The 17,764-nt window shown below is 38.8% G+C and overlaps 1 protein-coding gene and 1 pseudogene across 1 annotated transcript in view; one reads left to right on the top strand and one right to left on the bottom strand.

Moving 5' to 3' along the window:
• The window catches only part of CCDC141 (coiled-coil domain containing 141), a 215,293-nt gene that overhangs the window by 35,165 nt on the left and 162,364 nt on the right, over window positions 1-17,764 (top strand).
• On the bottom strand, window positions 10,988-12,344 carry LOC108527095 (40S ribosomal protein S6 pseudogene; annotated as a pseudogene).

The raw sequence follows: 17,764 nt of genomic DNA on the forward strand, positions 1-17,764 counted from the left end.
TTCCTGAGTATTTTTTTTTTTTTTTGCAGCCATTGTCAAAGGGGTTGAGTTCTTGATTTGATTCTCTGCTTGGTTGCTATTGGTGTATAGAAGAGCTACTGATTTGTGTATATTAATCTTGTATCTGGAAACTTTGCTGCATTCTTTTATCAGTTCTAGGAGCTTTCTGGAGGCGTCCCTAGGGTTTTCAAGGTAAACAATTATATCGTCAGTAAACAGGGGCAGTTTGACTTCCTCTTTACTGATTTGGATGCCCTTTATTTCTTTCTCTTGTCTGATTGCTCTGGTTAGGACTTCCAGTACTATGTTGAAGAGGAGTGGTAAGAATGGGCATTCTTGCCTTGTTCCAGTTCTCAGAGGGCATGCTTTCAACTTTTCTCCATTCAGTATCATGTTGGCTGTGGGTTTGTCATAGATGGCTTTTACTTGGCTTTTACTACATTAAGGTATGTCCCTTGTATGCTGATTTTGCTGAGAGTTTTAATCGTAAAGAGATGCTGGATTTTGTCAAGTGCTTTTTCTGCATTTATTGAGATGATCATGTGATTTTTTAAAAAAATTCTGTTTATGTGGTATATCACATTTATTGACTTGCTTGTGTTAAGCCATCCCTGCATCCCTGGTATGAAACCCACATGATCATGGTGGATTGTCTTTTTGATATGTTGTTAGATTTGGTTAACTAGTATTTTGTTAAGGATTTTAGCATCTATGTTCATCAAGGATATCAGTCTAGAGTTTTCTTTTTTGGTTATGTCCTTTCCCGCTTTTGGTATTAGGGTGATACTGGCTTCATAGAATGAATTAGGGAGGGTTCCTTCTTGCTCTATCTTGTGGAATAGTGTCAAAAGGATTGGTACCAATTTTTCTTTGAATGTCTGGTAGAATTCTGCTGTGAATCCGTGTGGTCCTGGGTTTTTTTTGTTGGTAATTTTTAAACTACCATTTCAATCTTGCTGCTTGTTATTAGTCTGTTCAGGGTATCTAATTCTTCCTGATTTAAGGTAGGAGGGTTTGTATTTTTCCAGGAATGTGTCCATCTTTTCTAGGTTTTCTATGTGCATAAAAGTGTTCACAGTGGCCTTGAATCATCTTTTATATTTCAGTGGTGTCAGGTAGACTATCTCCTGTTTGCTTCTTAGTGAGGTTATTTGGATTTTCTCTCTTCTTTTCTTGGTTAATCTTGCTAATGGTCGATCAATTTTATTTATCTTTTCAAACAACCAGTGTTTTATTTCATTTATCTTTTGTATTTTTTTGTTTGTTTGTTTCAATTTCATTTAGTTCTGTTCTGATCTTGGTTATTTCCTTTCTTCTTCTGGGTATGGGTTTGGTTTGTTCTAGTTTCTCTAGTTCTTTAAGTTGTGACCTTGGAATGCCAGTTTGTGCTCTTTCAGTCTTTTTGATGTAGGTGTTTAGAGCTATTAACTTTCCTCTTAGCACCACCTTTGCTGTATCCTAGAGGTTTTGATAGGTTGTGTCATTATTGTCATCCAGTTTGAAGAATTTTTTAATCTCCACCTTGATTTCATTTTTGACCCAGTACTCATGCAAGAGAAGATTGCTTAATTTCCATGTATTTGCATGGTTTTGAAGGTTCCTTTTGGAGTTGATTTCCAGTTTTATTCCACTGTTGTCTGGGAGAGTGCTTGATATAATTTCAATTTTCTTCAATTTATTAAGGCTCGTTTTATGGCCTATCATATGGTCTATTTTGGAGAAAGTTCCACGTGCTGTTGAATAGAATGTGTATTCTGTGGTTGTTGGATGAAATGTTCTGTATATATCTGTTAAGTCCATTTGTTCCAAGATACAGTTTAAATCCGTTGTTTCTTTGTTGACTTTCTGTCTTGGTGACCTGTCTAGTATGTGTTGTCAGTGGGGTATTGAAGTCCCCCACCATTGTGTTTCTGTCTATCTCAGTTTCTGTCTAACTCTATTAGTAACTGTTTTATAAATTTTGGAGCTCCAGTGTTAGGTGCATGTATGTTTAGGATTGTCATATTTTCCTGTTGGACAAGGTCTTTTACCATTATATAATGTCTTTCTTTGTCTCTTTTAACTGCTGTTGCTTTAAAGTTTGTTTTGTCTGATATAATAATAGCTAACCCTGCTCATTTTTAGTGTCCATTTGCATGAAATGCCTTTTTCCAACCCTTTACTTTAAGTTTATGTGAGTCCTTATGTGTTAGGTGAATCTCCTGAAGGCAGCAGATAGTTGGTTGGTGAGTTTTTTGGTCCATTCTGCAGTTCTGTATCTTTTTTTTTTTTTTTTTTGACAGAGTCTCACCCTATCACCCAGGCTGGAGTGCAATGGTGCAATCTCGGCTCACTGCAACCTGTGCCTCCCAGGTTCAAGTGATTCTCCTGCCTCAGCCTCCCAAGTAGCTGGGATTGCAGGTGTGTGCCACCACACCCAGCTAATTTTTTGTATCTTTAGTAAAGACAGGGTTTCAACATGTTGGCCGGGCTGGTCTTGAACTCCTGACCTTGTGATCTACCCAACTCAGCCTCCCAAAGTGCCGGGATTACAGGCATGAACCACCATGCCCAGCTGGTTCTGTATCTTTTAAGTGGAGCATTTAGGCCATTTACATTCAATGTTGATATTGAAATATGAGGTACTGTTGCATTCATTGTGCTCTTTGTTGCCTGTGTACTTCGGTTTGTTTGTTTGTTTTGCTTTTAACTTGTATTTTGTTTTATAGGTCCTGTGTGATTTATGCTTTAAAGAGGTTCTGTTTTGTTGTGTTTCCATGATTTGTTTCAAGATTTAGAGCTTCTTTTAGCAGTTCCTGTAGTGATGGCTTGGTAATGGTGAATTCTCTCAGCATTTATTTGTCTGAAAAAGACTGTATCTTTCCTTCATATACAAGGCTTAGATTCGCTGGATACAAAATTCTTGGCTGATAATTGTTTTGTTTGAGGAGGCTGAAGACAGGACCCCAATCCTTCCTAGCTTGTAGGGTTCCTGCTGATAAATCTGCTGTTAATCTGGTTAAGATTTCCTTTATAGAGTACGTGGCGATTTTGTCTCACAGCTCTTAAGATTCTTTCCTTCGTCTTAACTTTGGATAATTTGATGATAATTCGCCTAGGTGAACATCTTTTTGCCATGAATTTCCTGGATGTTCTCTGTGCTTCTTGTATTTGGATGTCTAGGTCTCTAGCAAGGCTGGGGAAGTTTTCCTCGATTATTCCCCCAAATATGTTTTCCAAGCTTTTAGAATTTTCTTCTTCCTCAGTAACACCGATTGTTCTTAAGTTTTGTCATTTAACATAATCCCAGACTTCTTGGAGGCTTTGTTCATATTTTATTCTTTTTTCTTTGTCTTTGTTGGATAGGATTAATTTAAAGACCTTGTCTTCGAGCTCTGAATTTCTTTCTTCTACTTGTTCGATTCTATTTTGTGACTTTCCAGAGGATTTCACATTTCTAAAAGTGTGTCCAAAGTTTCCTGAATGTTTGATTGTTTTTTCTTTAAGCTATCTATTTCCTTTAATATTTCTCCCTTCACTTCTTGTATCATGTTTTGGATTTCCTTGCATTAGGCTTCACCTTTCTCTTGTCCCTCCCTGATTAGCTTAATAACTAATCTCCTGAATTCTTTTTCAGGTAAAGGGATTTCTTGTTGGTTTGCATCCATTACTGGTGAACTGATGTGATTTTCTGGGGAGGCCGACCAGCACAGAAATAGAGCATTAAACCACCAAAGCTAAGAACCCTCATGGAATCCACTGCACCCCAACCCCCACCCCTGCCACTTCCACTGGAACAGGTGATGGTATCTAAGGCTGAGAGACCCATAGGTGGTTTACATCATGGGACTCTGTGCAGACAACCCCCATTACCAGCCTGGAGCCGGGTAGACTTGCTGGGTGGCTAGATTCAGAAGAGAGAAAACAATCACTGCAGTTCAGCTCACAGGAAGCCACATCCATAGGAAAAGGGAAAGAATACATAGGAAAAGGGAACACCCCATGGGACAAAAGAATCTGAACAACAGCCTTCAGGCCTAGACCTTCCCTCTGAGAGAGCCTACCCAAATGAAAAGGAACCAGAAAACCAACCATGGTAACATGACAAAATAAGGCTCTTCAACACCCAGAGGGGAGAACTATTTAAAAGTAAGTTTCACACATCAGAAGTTGGGCATTTAAACAAATAAGCCCAATAAAGTTGTAACAGCTTCAGCAGAAACCCATATAAAATATAGTTACAAGGAAAAGGAGGGCATAGGAGACAATCAAGAAAGTCTTCCTCAGAGATGATTTGCCAGGTATTTTAGAGATGGGAAGACAGCTTGAGCAACAGGAAAAACGTGTATCAAGGTCCCAGGACCAACCCCATGCACAGCATTAGGAGAGCAGTAAGTAGTTTTGCATGGTTGGCCCATGTGCTAGGGATAAATAGATTGGGAAAAGCGTCATGAGAAAGATAGGATGGACAAGTAGGCAGTGGCTGAAATGCAGAAGGCCTCGTATGCAACTACAAGGAGGTTTCTCTTTATCTTATGGCTGACAAATAATCATTGACAAGGGATAGGCTGAGGAGTGATCTGATTTGTGCTCTGTATTCAGAACTTTATAGAGAGAACATCTAAAGTTAACAGAACAATGGTGAAGAAGGAGATTTTCGGCACTCTGATAGTCCTGTGGGTAGAGATATTTGGGGAACTCAAAGCTTTTCAAATGCCCCAATATCTTATGCATGAATTGGTGCCCTGATTTTTCCACCACAGAATATGTATGTGGAGCAGTGCTTCCAAAATATGGTTGTGTGTTACAGTCAACTGAGGAGTTTTAAAAGAAGCAGAGAGTCACAGCTTTTACTCCAGACCTATTGAGTCAGAATCCTCTGAAGTGGAACCTGGGGATCTGTATTTTCCAGAATTTCCTCCAGGTAGCACTGGTGCAGCCAGTTTACTGAGTGAGGTTTGGGCACATCAAGTTGCAGAGGGAGAGTAGGAAGCAATGGCTACAGAGGTCTTACAAAGGCTCAGTTGATCAGTGTCCGTGACACCTACCAAATGCTGTGGGAGCAGGTTGGTTATATTAGCCTGCATTGCTCAAGCTGCCATGTCATATGTCTCTTTGTGTCCTTGGAAAGTCTTGCAAAGTCAGGCATATGGTAGAGGCTCCTCAACTATTTGATAAATGAATGAGCATGGTTGAACCCTAATGTTAGCGAAGACTGGCAGTATGACTAACAGTGTGCTTGTATATTTTTATTTGACCAAAATACTCTAAAATACCAATTTGTTAAAACAAGAGATACATATAGCCTAAAGCCCAGTTATTTATTCAGACTTTTCAGCAGTTCTGTTCATTTTAATTTTAAAATTAGGGCTCAGTCATTTTGATAAAATATCTGCTCTGAAGAAGGTAACAGATCTTAGAACACAGAAGATGACATCAGTCATCTTGTGAACACTGTTACACTGAGATTTTATGAGCTAAACTAAGAAAATGTATTCTCTGGTACTACTTCTGATTCAATTATCATCACTGTGTGATTGTGATAGATAATCTAAGTGATGACAACTGGACATAACATTGGTAGTTAATTCAGACATATATTAAATAATGGAGACAGGAAAAATCATTTGAAGTTAAACTTGACAGTCATGGCGTGATGTTTATTTCAAACATGTTTTGAAAGAAATGTTTTAAAACATTTAATCTTTTTGCTTGGTAAAAAAAGAGATAGTATTATTGCATTCATTAGTTGAGGTTTTATTATAGATGTCAAAACCAAGACTCTTATTAGACATTAATGTTTTAAAATAATTGTGTCTGACCCTCGCCCATTTAAAATAAAATCTCATTTAGACATTTTATGTCTAGAGAGGTGCTGAATGGACAGTCAGAAGGTGGATGTTGGGGAAACAGAGCTGATCTTCAGGAATCTACAGTTGACTCTGTTCAAAAACCATGTTCCAAAGTAACATGCATTTTAAAGCAGCTAAATAATGTTTATCAGATGCAGCTCTTTTGATAAACAGAGGTGATTTAAAGATTTTAATTTACTTCACATGTTTATTAAGTTCAGTTTGGAGAAGCCGTGAAAAATGTGGATTAGGTCTCAGTGTTTATTTGCATAAATAGGAGACCAAGTTAGAAGCAGGCTGAATACAGGAATACTGTAACATTGTCAAGTCTCTGTCTCTCTAGCTTGTGGACGGTCTCTCTACACATGGCTGATGGTATGGCCAGTCAGCTACACCAAGCTCACATCTTACCAAATTTGTAACCAGTGAATAGAATCTTTACAGATACCCTCAGCAGAAAAGATTCTGTGGAACCTGATTTTCCAGACTTTGATCATTTTCCATCCTTGAATCAATCATGTTTTCATCCTTGGGCCCATCAACTCAATAATAAGGGGGAAGGCAACTCTTATGGAGCTGGCTCTATGTCATTACTTTCCCTTGTCAGTGGGTGGAGAAGCAGGTTGATCCTTCCCCAAATCCTGTGTCATGGATTTCTCACATGGAAGGGGTGTTTTACTAAGAGAGAAGAAAAGCGTTGTTCTATTGGCAAAAGGAAAAGAAAAAAGTCAACAAGTGGCTTAATTTTCCCATTAGTGTTTAATATGTTTAAGGTATGAAGAAAAATCAGTCTTTAATGGCAAAAACAAATTTTATGCTCCCAAGTGAGGAAACATTGCATCTCTTCAACAGTGAAAACAATGGTTTTATTCTTGTATTTCAGTAATGTCTTAGATGTTATATGCCTCTCGCCAACCCTGGGTCTAATTTTAAACTCTTGTATAAAATGTGTTAGACAAAAAAGTTAAACATTTCACATGCAAAGTTTCTAGATTTTAGCTACTCCTTGTGCCTTGCAAATGGTAAATACTCAATATCTGTTGCATAAATTAATTAATTATTGTATCACTGAACCATGGAAATAGATGGGTCCTTAGAAGGTATCTAGTTAATCTCTTGGATGGATGCAGATATTTCCTACAATGTCTTGCAGAGGGATCATTGAACCACTCTCTGAACACTTTCATATGAAAACTCCCACTGATTTTGTTCTCAGGGAGTTTGTTTGCCATCTACCAACATCTTACATAGTTAACAGAAACTGGTAACACTGAACAAAGGGACATTCACAGTTTGCTTAATTTCTTTTATCCTCCCCACCCCATGTATGTTCAGATAAAAATAACAAATTGAATGATATATCAAGTAATATTATCTGCCAACGAAATGTAAATGAACTAGCTGGTCTTTGTTCAGGGGAAGTGGGGAAGAATTCCAATGAGGGAATTGATTGAGAGATAGAAGTCATGGACCATTGTTTCAGCCTTGAAGCTGCCTGAGAGGAAGTAATGATTCTCCTGGATAGTTGGTACCTGAACTGAGAGCTAGGCTGGCTTCTTTGTGGCTGTGGGAGGTGTATCTTCACTGGAATGACAGAGAAGAGGAAAATGAGGTTCTGTGTGATTTAGAAGGTAGGGAGGTACAGAGTATCCAGAGGCGTAGCTTATGTTAAGAAACAGCAATACCACTGGGCATGGTGGCTCATGCCCACAATCCCAGCACTTTGGGAGGCTGATGTGGGTGGATCACTTGAGGTCAGGAGTTTGAGACCAGCCTGACCAACACGGTGAAACCCCATCTCTACAAAAAAATACAAACATTAGCAGGCATGGTGGCACATGCCTGTAGTCCCAGCTATGGGGGGGTTGGGGGAAGTAGAGGTTGCAGCGAACTGAGATCGCACCACTGCACTCCAGCCTGGGCGACAGAGTGAGACTCTGTCTCAAAAAGAAAAGAAAAGCAAGAAAGAAGCACAAACACAGTGTTGAAGCAGGCATAGGATGGTGAAACACAGGTTCCACATGTCTTGTAGTGTTATTTGTCACTTCTGGTGACAAGATTTTTTATAATGTAATATGCCTGTTCTTTGCAATGTTACTTTTTTATTGTTTTTTTTTTAATAGATGAATTACATATGTAAATAATCTCTAAATGCATCTCATCTTTGAATTAATTTGCTTTGTCTTTTTATCCTGTAATATATACATTATAATGTATTTTAAAACTATTTAAATAATGTCGGTGTGTTACATTGTTTAATAATTTTCTAAACCTTTTTTTAAAAAATTCTCCAAATAATGTTCACAAGTATAAGAAAATCTGTGAATAAGTTCTTGTGGAATAGTTTAGATCCATTTACCTGAATATTTTTCACTACAGGTAGTCTAATTGGAGGGAAATCACTATCAATGAATCTTGTGTAGTTGAAAATATTTAAAGAAATTTGTTCATATTAGGTTTGAATAGAGCATTCCTAAAGTCTTCTCTAAATTGTAAGTTTGGTGATTTAAAAGCTCTCAAGAAGTCAAAAAAATTTTGTGACTTTTAAGAACTTAGTCTTTAGGCCGAGTGTGGTGTCTCATGCCTGTAATACCAGCACTTTGGGAGGCCAAGGCAGGTGGATAACCTGAGGTCAGGAGTTCGAGACCAGCCGGGTCAACATGGCAAAATCCCATCTCTCCAAAAAATACAAAAGTTAGCCAGGCACAGTGTCACGTGCCTATAATCCCAGCTGTTAGGTGGGGCAGAGGCAGGAGGATGGCTTGAACCTGGGAAGCAGAGGTTGCACTTAGCCAAGATCGTGCCACTGCACTCTAGCCTGGGCAACATAGCGAAACTCCATCTCAAAAAATATATATATATATAGTCTTTAATGTTCTTTATTTAGGAAGCATTTTAGATACTTAATAGAGAGGACAAGATGTAGTTTCAAGAAAATTTCAGGAAATCAATATCCAGATGTCATTCATAGAATAGAAATTTCAGATGGCATCTTCATCTTGACTCTGAAATGATTAATTACAGAAATGGTTGGCAGTAGAATTAGAATCAAATTGACAATAAAATATTTATTAATTCAAATACCATTATTTCACATACCATGGATAACAGTTCCATGAACAATTTTCACATATAATTTACCTGTCAGGAAACGACTATTATTCTTCAAAATTGGTCATTTGTATGCATTGTATGATTTTTTGAAACAAATGTATTAGAACAATTATTAGCATTAGAAGAAGTAGCAAAAGATGAATATAAGCATTGGCAATATGGTAGCGATAATGACAGCATATGTTTGCTCTCACATATGTTCATTTTCTTTTAGTGAGGGATACCCCAAGGATTCATAGAGAGGAATATATCAGTATCTCCCTAATCATTAATGCAGTCTTCAGCCCAAGGGAACTGCAAATTCCAGAATGCAACATTTCATTCTTATTTTAACATGGATTTCAGAAACCAATGGACCAAATTTGATGAGGAAATTGGATTTACTATGAAGCCCCAAATGCTAACACTTGAACTTTATACAATGTAGACTTTTGCTAAGTTTACTACATTTCTACATTCAGTTTTAAGTAGTAGATGTTTGTACTCTCCACCTCATCAGCATATGTGATACAATTACTTGTTTTCATATACAAAAAATAAATCATTTCACCACAGAGAATTAGTATGAAGTTTAAGAACAAAATGAATGATTGTGTTTTTATTCTGAAAAAAGCAATTATTTTAAAAACATATTCTAACATACATGTTTCTTGAAAGTAAATCATTGTTATTTGGATTCAGATTAAAATATCTTATGTTTTGAACTTTCATCATTTCTGAACTTGTCATTGCAAGCTATCATGATTGGCGTTCCACGTAGACACTTCAAATCAGAAATAGGTTTTTGTTTCCTCTTGTGGGTATGGCATCACTTAGTTTACTACTACTGTGACTTCAATATATTCTCTACAAGTGGTTTGATAAATACACAATAATAATAGTGTAAGAAGGTATACAAAAATATAAACATAATTAAAATAATAGCTAATATTTATTGCATACTTACTATATTTGAGGCACTTTACTAAGAGCTTCCATGGATTACTTCATTTAATCTTCACAAAATCTTATAAGATAGTTACTATTAGTGTTGGTATTTTATTTATTTATTTATTTATTTATTTATTTATTTATTTATTTATTTATTTTGAGATAGAGTCTCACTCTGTTGCCCAGGCTGGAGTGCAGTGGCACAATCTCGGCTCACTGCAACCACTGCCTCCCGGGTTCACGCCATTCTCCTGCCTCAGCCTCCCTAGTAGCTAGGACTACAGGCGCCCGCCACTACGCCCAGCTAATTTTTTGTATTTTAGTAGAGACGGGGTTTCACTGTGTTAGCCAAGATGGTCTTGATCTTCTCGTGATCCGCCCGCCTCAGCCTCCCAAAGGGCTGGGATTACTGGGATTACAGGCATGAGCCACCGTGCCCGGCCTAGTGTTGGTATTTTATAACAGGCTGAGGCCTAGTGAGAAAAAGTAATTTTTAAAATGTGCAGAGCTCCTACCTGGTGGAGCCAGAATGTGAACTCCAGGGTCTGGTTCTTAATCACTATGTTACGCTGCATGCCATGCTTTGAAAGGAGATTTATTTTACAATGTGGCCACTCAAGGCAAATTCATCTCCACCACTGGAGAAACAACTCAATGTGCATGATTTTTTTTCTGTTGGAAAACATAATCTTTATACATGAAAGATAATGTTATGTCAACATTTTCTTCATGACCAAAATTGTCTCCGTTTCATGAGAAGAAAACTTTTCAATTTTATTTTAAAAAGTTAATATAAGTGAAAATATAAGGTTAATTCCATCCAAAAACAATCACTGGGCAAAACAGATCTTTGTCCCATTTTCCAGATTGACTCAATACATCAATCAAGTTATATGAGTAATTGCTCAACTGTTTACTTATCTTTCTGGCAGAATATCTTTTACAACTATTTTGAGTTCACAAAAAGAATATCAGTCCTACTCTATTTGTGAGAGGTATTATTTTGATGTATTTGTGATGTTTCCTGGGAACTTTACCCCATTCATTACAGTGTCCTTCCTGGTCCCGACCTTCTTTTTGGGGAGAGTAGTCTGATTTTATTTACTCATTACTCAAAAGATATTATTATAGACTGGACTCAGAAGTAGGCATAGGCTGCATTTCTTGGTTGTCTGCTCCTGGCATATTTCTTTGGCTTCCTTCATTCTTTTGGCCAAAAGTTTAGCATGTTCCGTAGTATACTGTTTCTGCAGAGCAACATAGCAGCATTTGTGTTGTGAGACATCTGGAGTAACAAGATGCTGAATCTTGGGTGTTTTGGTCCTAGGCTTACCTTCTTTGTTAAAGGCCTTTCTTACCACATATTGTTGGACATCATCTTTTTTAGAGAGATTGAAAAGTTTGCAGATTCTGCTAGCTCTTTTGGGCCCCACGTTATGAGGCATCATAGTGTCAGTCAGTCCAGGAGTATTCTTCTCTCCCTTTTTTACAATAAGTTAGTCGAGAACATTTAGATTGGCATCCACAATGCAATCCTGAACAGCTTTACACTTTCCTTCTCCAGTTCTTCTGGGTGTATAACAGGAATGCCCTGTACTCAGTAGCAGGTGGACATGGTCATGGGCCAAGACATCCTGCTTCATAGGAAAACCTTCTTATTCCTACCACTGATTTGGACCACATAATCCTTCCATTCTTCACCCAGAGCATCAGCAGTTATTTCTGTGGTCATGTGCTTCTCATAAAAAGTATGAACTTTAGCCAGAAGTAGTGGCTTATGCTTGTAATCCCAACACTTTGGGAAGCTGAGAGGGTGGATCAGTTGAGGTCAAGAGTTAGAGACCAGCCTGGCCAACATGCCGAAACCCCATCTCTAATAAAAATACAAAAATTAGCCAGGTGTGGTGGTGCACACCTGTAATCCCAGCTACTCAAGAGGCTGAGGCAGAAGAATCACTTAAACCCAGGAGGCAGAGGTTGCAATGAGCCAAGATCACACTACTGCACTCCAGCCTGGTTGATGGAGTGAGACTCTGACTTCCGTGAATTTCTGGCAGCTGGTGACTGAGAAGGAGATATTCAGCTGTTTCAAGAAGCAGCTGATTGCCTCCAAGGTGCTACAAAAAAGAGCTGGTCTCCACTTTCTTACATCAAACTCTGTAATGTCCTGTGTCTTCCTGGCTTTGTTAATCCTGCCATTCCTGCCTGTGCTCCCCAAGGTTCTCTGATTTCCAGATGCTCTGCTATCTAGCACAGCCCTCCATCTCTTTTTAACTCCTCCTCCTCTGATCTTTTTGGTTCAACTTTATGATTTTTTAAAGTTGCTATTCTCTTCATACCTTCCACAAATGCTGCAATCATAAGTCTGGAAAGGCAGAAGTGGTTTCTGGACAGTTGGAATATATTGACTCCACAGTTCGTTGGCATAGATGATCTCTGGTGTTGGTTGCTGACACTGCAGCTGCACATCAGCACATTTAGGTGTTACTCCCAAGGCTCCACTCCTTTCTTCATTTCCTCTGTTGAGCTGTTTCTCAAATTGTGCATCTCATGTCCCTAAGAGTTCACAAATATACTCTCAGAGATGCATAAGTACCTAAAATAATCTCAAATTTTGATTGTTTAAAAATATTTCATATAAGTTACCAAATTTCATTGCATACACTTGTACTTGTATTTTCATTTCATTGGTGCCAAAGGAATGGCAGTGTTTGACTTTTTTCATGTTTTCTCAAACTGGGGATTCATAGCTTGTTCTCTGAGTTCCTGTGCTCTCAAGATTGAGAAAAACTGCTCTGCAGTGCTTGAAATGGACGTGGGCAAATGAGCATCACCCAGGCCTGGCTATTCACTCCTCATGCATCTGTTGTGTACTTTTTGCATTACACGCTGCGTTACACACAAGGAATGAAAAACGGTTCCTTTCAAGGGTTAGTGGGGAAGTCAGATAAGTAAACAATTTTAATCTATTATGATATTGCTAGTCAATTGGTACAAACTTTCTGGAGAACAATGAAACAATTGCATCAAGCCTTGTGGATAATCCTTAACCCAGTCATTTCACTTTTAGAAATTTATTTTATGAACACAAGAGAGGTCTACAAAGATTTGTATGAAGGACCCAGAAGACAAATTAAATGAGGATTATTGGAATTGACTCAGCTCAACATTATTTATAATAGTTATAAATGGAAAGCAGATTTAAAATTTAACAATAGGGGAATAGTTACATTAATTATGTACATAAACTCCCATCCCATGTGATGGGAGTTTAGATAGCCATTAAAAATATTATTTTGGCTGGCACGGTGGCTCATGCCTGTAATCCCAGCACTTTGGGAGGCCGAGGAGGGTGGATCACAAGGTCAGGAGTTTGAGACCAGCCTGGCCAAGATGGTAAAACCCCATCTCTACTAAAAATAAAAAATTAGCCAGGCGTGGTGGCATGCGCCTGTAGTCCCAGCTACTCGGGAGGCTGAGGCAGGAGAATCCCTTGAACCTGGGAGGCAGAGGTTGCAGTGAGCCGAGATCGCGCCACGGCACTCTAGCCTGGGCGACAGAGCAAGACTCCATCTCAAAAAAAAAAAAAAATTATTTCTACAAAATATTGAAAACAAAGGACTCATAATACTATTTTAAGCTGAACAGCAACACACAGCTCTCTATACCAGAAGTCAACAAACTTTTTCTGTAAAAGGGTCAGACAGTGAATATTTTAGGATATTTTATCTACATTTTAAATCATTTTAGGTAAATATTTTAGAATCATGTTACTTTGTTAGTATTTAGACTAGGCTGTTGCATTGTGATAGTAGCTGTGGACAGTATGTTAGCCAGTAGACATAGTTGTGTTCCATAAAAAAACTTTATTATGGACATTGACATTTGAGTTTCATGTAATTATTATGTGTCATGAAATATTCTTTTTTAAGTTTTGTTTTCAACCACTTAAAAATGCAAAAGCCATTCTTACCTTACAGGCCATACAAAAACAGATGGCAGGACAGATTTGGACCACAGGCTATAGTTTGTTGATCGGTGATCTATACTATGTGATTCTAATTGTGTGTGTGGTGGCGGGGAGGTGGTGAATCTCTGAGCAGTGGAATTATGGGCAATTTTTATTTTTTATGGTTTTCTTGTATTTCTCCATTTTAAAATATGAACTTACATTACTTTTATAATCAGAAAAGCAAAAAATAAATGCACTACAATAATGGCTATAATGGTGGAAAGTGCTTTAAAGGGGCTAATACCCTTGACCCAAGTAGGAGAGGAGGATGAGGGTCAGGGAAGGTTTGCTGAGACAACTTCTGAATAGTGTTGCAAAGGATGATGAAGAGTTGTTCAAGGATAGGTGAGTCACGGAGGAAATAAGGGAGAGTGAGAGGCCAAAAGGAAGAGAATTCTAGGCTGAGAAATAGATGATAGACCATAGGAGAGTCAGGGAACCACAAGAATTTCAGAAGGCTAGAGAACAGTGTTAGGGATTGAGCCAAGAGGGATAGGACTAGAAAAAGAATCAAGCACTGAGAATCTTATTTGGTATGCTTGGACTTTAATTTTTTGTCTTAAACTCAATTGGAAGCATGGAAAGAATCGTGAGTTGCTGAGTGACATGCTCATACTTCTGATTTAGAAAGTTCTATATGGCATATGGGTAGATAATGGATTGGGTGAGGGTGAGCCTAGAGGCAGGAGAGCAAGTTGAAAGGCTGTTGTAGGAATTCGGGTGAGAAGTGTTGAAAGATGAAACTGAGGTACGGGGTTGGAAACAGAGAAACGAAAGGGTTCAAATCATATGTAGGAGTTGACTCAGTGGGCCTTGGTAACTGATTAAATCTTGGAGTTGGAGGAGATGCACAGGAAAGAATGAAGGTACCCTTCTGTGTTTTTGCTCCTGACAGCCAGGTGAGTTTCAGTGTAAATATAGAAGGTATGATCTATTTGTAGATGGTTTGAGTTTGAGGTAGTTGTGGAAAATTTGAGTGGAGATTTTCAATATGGAAAATTAGGAGAAATAAGTTAGTAGACAGTGGTTGCAGATATAAGAGCTGATGTGTTCACTTGGATGAGGGTGTTGAATAATGACTGCTACACTTTCTCCGCCATCCCTATTGGACTGTACAGAGATGCAATCCAATCAATGTTCACGACTTGCTGTGATAGTCTATTCAAACTTTAGAATCACTTGTCCTCAGGTCTCAGAGTCACATTAGCATTTCTGGAGTAAGTTAACTGTAGTTTGAAAAAGTCGCCCAGATGATTTTGATATATGCTCCTCAGACCCACCATTGATACTTGCTTGAGAAGAAAACATCAAAGACTATGATATCCTGAAACACCTAGATGTTTAAAAATAGGAAGAGAAAGTGAATCTGTAAAAGAGAACAGAAACAGAGAAGAAAAATCAGAGTGCACTGGTCGTCAGTGGAAGAAAAAAAAATTTTTAATGGAGCATGCAGCAGTATTAATCACGAAGAGGTAATTAAATAAAGATTGCTGGTGTTGACCAAAATGAGGTCGTATAGACCTATACAAGAATATTTCACTAAGATGATGGGGACAGAAACCGTTCAGGAGTGAGTGGAGAAGTCGATGGGTATTAAGGAAAAAAAAAACTGAAGCATGGAGGAAATGAAAACAATACAATAGCAGACTCCTCCTCAATCTTTTATATTTGTTACCACAATGTGTACTATTATACTTAAGAGGTCTTGAAAAATGCTTGCTGAATAACTGAGACAATGGATGAGTGAATACATTCATGAATAACTTCAGCTTCCATTTGATATTATCTTCGCTGAACTGCAAGGGTCATTGAGAGTATTATTTTATTTGAACAAGGGCAGTTTGGTTTTAGCTTTAATAGAGGATAAAGAGCACCTTTTCCATTCTAGTGAAGTACTTTCTATGGCTCCCTGTTGATTGAGAATGTTATAAGTGCTGTAGAATACTGTATAAATTTTTAAACTAGAAATCAATATACAAATATTTTTATTTATATTGCAATATTATTGCTGAATTTATAAATAAGACATACAAAAATGAGATTTCTCCTGCTTTTAAGTGTGTTTTCAGATATGAAGTTGTCTTTCCATACCTTATGGTTTTTGATGGTCATCCATGGGGAAGAGCTGCTTCTCTCCATTTAGACAAGAAATCCATCTACAGCCAACAGCAATGGAGAGAGGTCACTTGAGGGGATGGGTTAAAGGCAGGAGCACCAGGCTCATTTTCAGTGTTCAAAATCATATCCTCAGGTTTGCCTGGTTTAAATCCATAGTACACAAATCTTATGAAATTGCTAAAATAATTCTATAGCTTTAAACAGGAAGTGAGAGAGAGAGAAGACTTAGAGGTTGTTATCAAGGGTTTTCCCACCACTGGAAAACTGGGAATCATGGCATTCTGGGGAATGAGGAGGAAAATTTTGATCTGGTCTAAACAGACTTCTAGGCCAGGCGCGGTGGCTCAAGCCTGTAATCCCAGCACTTTGGGAGGCCGAGACGGGCGGATCACGAGGTCAGGAGATAGAGACCATCCTGGCTAACACGGTGAAACCCCGTCTCTACTAAAAAATACAAAAAACCAGCCAGGCGAGGTGGCGGGCGCCTGTAGTCCCAGCTACTTGGGAGGCTGAGGCAGGAGAATGGCGTAAACCCGGGAGGCGNTACACAAATCTTATGAAATTGCTAAAATAATTCTATAGCTTTAAACAGGAAGTGAGAGAGAGAGAAGACTTAGAGGTTGTTATCAAGGGTTTTCCCACCACTGGAAAACTGGGAATCATGGCATTCTGGGGAATGAGGAGGAAAATTTTGATCTGGTCTAAACAGACTTCTAGGCCAGGCGCGGTGGCTCAAGCCTGTAATCCCAGCACTTTGGGAGGCCGAGACGGGCGGATCACGAGGTCAGGAGATAGAGACCATCCTGGCTAACACGGTGAAACCCCGTCTCTACTAAAAAATACAAAAAACCAGCCAGGCGAGGTGGCGGGCGCCTGTAGTCCCAGCTACTTGGGAGGCTGAGGCAGGAGAATGGCGTAAACCCGGGAGGCGGAGCTTGCAGTGAGCCGAGATCTGGCCACTGCACCCCAGCCTGGGCGACAGAGCAAGACTCTGTCTCAACAAAAAAAAATAAAAATAAAAATAAAAGACTTCTAATACCTATGGAAGACTCTGTTCCAAACTTAAGAGAGCCCCACCACTCTAGAATCAGTTCTGGGCGGCAGTTTTGTTACAACTTCCTAAAGTTGATGTCAGATTGGAACGTCTTCTCTAACAACTTGTGAAATAAAATAAAATAATTTTCAAGAGAAAGCGAAAGAAACCTCTTAGACTTTTCCCACACTTCTACCACAAACGTTTATTGAGCCTCTGCTGTGTGCAGGGCATTCTGTGTTTCTCAGTTGGGGTGCTATTTGGTGGGACAATCCTTCCTCAAGCCCCTCCAATCACTACCACACACCACGTAACAACTAAAACAGTCTCAGAACCAGTGCTGGAGCCGTAAATGTGAGTGAGACAACTTAGGTCTCTGTATCCCCTTCCCAGATCTGAAATCATTATCGTCGGCATGCTAGGGTATCATGCCCTGTAGCTGTCTCCATTAGTACCTCACTTGTGTTTGTGTTTCAGGCTGACTAACTGATAGATACCGCTCCATAGGGGAAGAGAAAAGAAAGAAGTAGCTTCCATGGAGGCTCAGCAATGGACAATAAAATAAAATAGTATTTCCTGAGTGCTGACAGCATATGAGCAATCCCCAGATTCAAAAGGGAAGGCCTGGCCCACAGGATGATGTGGCACATGGGCAAACAGAAAGCTAGACCACTAAAAGAACCACAAAGCCTTCCTAACACCTTTACCAAGGCTGAAGAAGTATCA

The sequence above is a fragment of the Rhinopithecus bieti genome, unplaced genomic scaffold, assembly GCF_001698545.2.
Source record: "Rhinopithecus bieti isolate Rb0 unplaced genomic scaffold, ASM169854v2 scaffold_3062, whole genome shotgun sequence".
Lineage (NCBI taxonomy): Eukaryota > Metazoa > Chordata > Mammalia > Primates > Cercopithecidae > Rhinopithecus > Rhinopithecus bieti.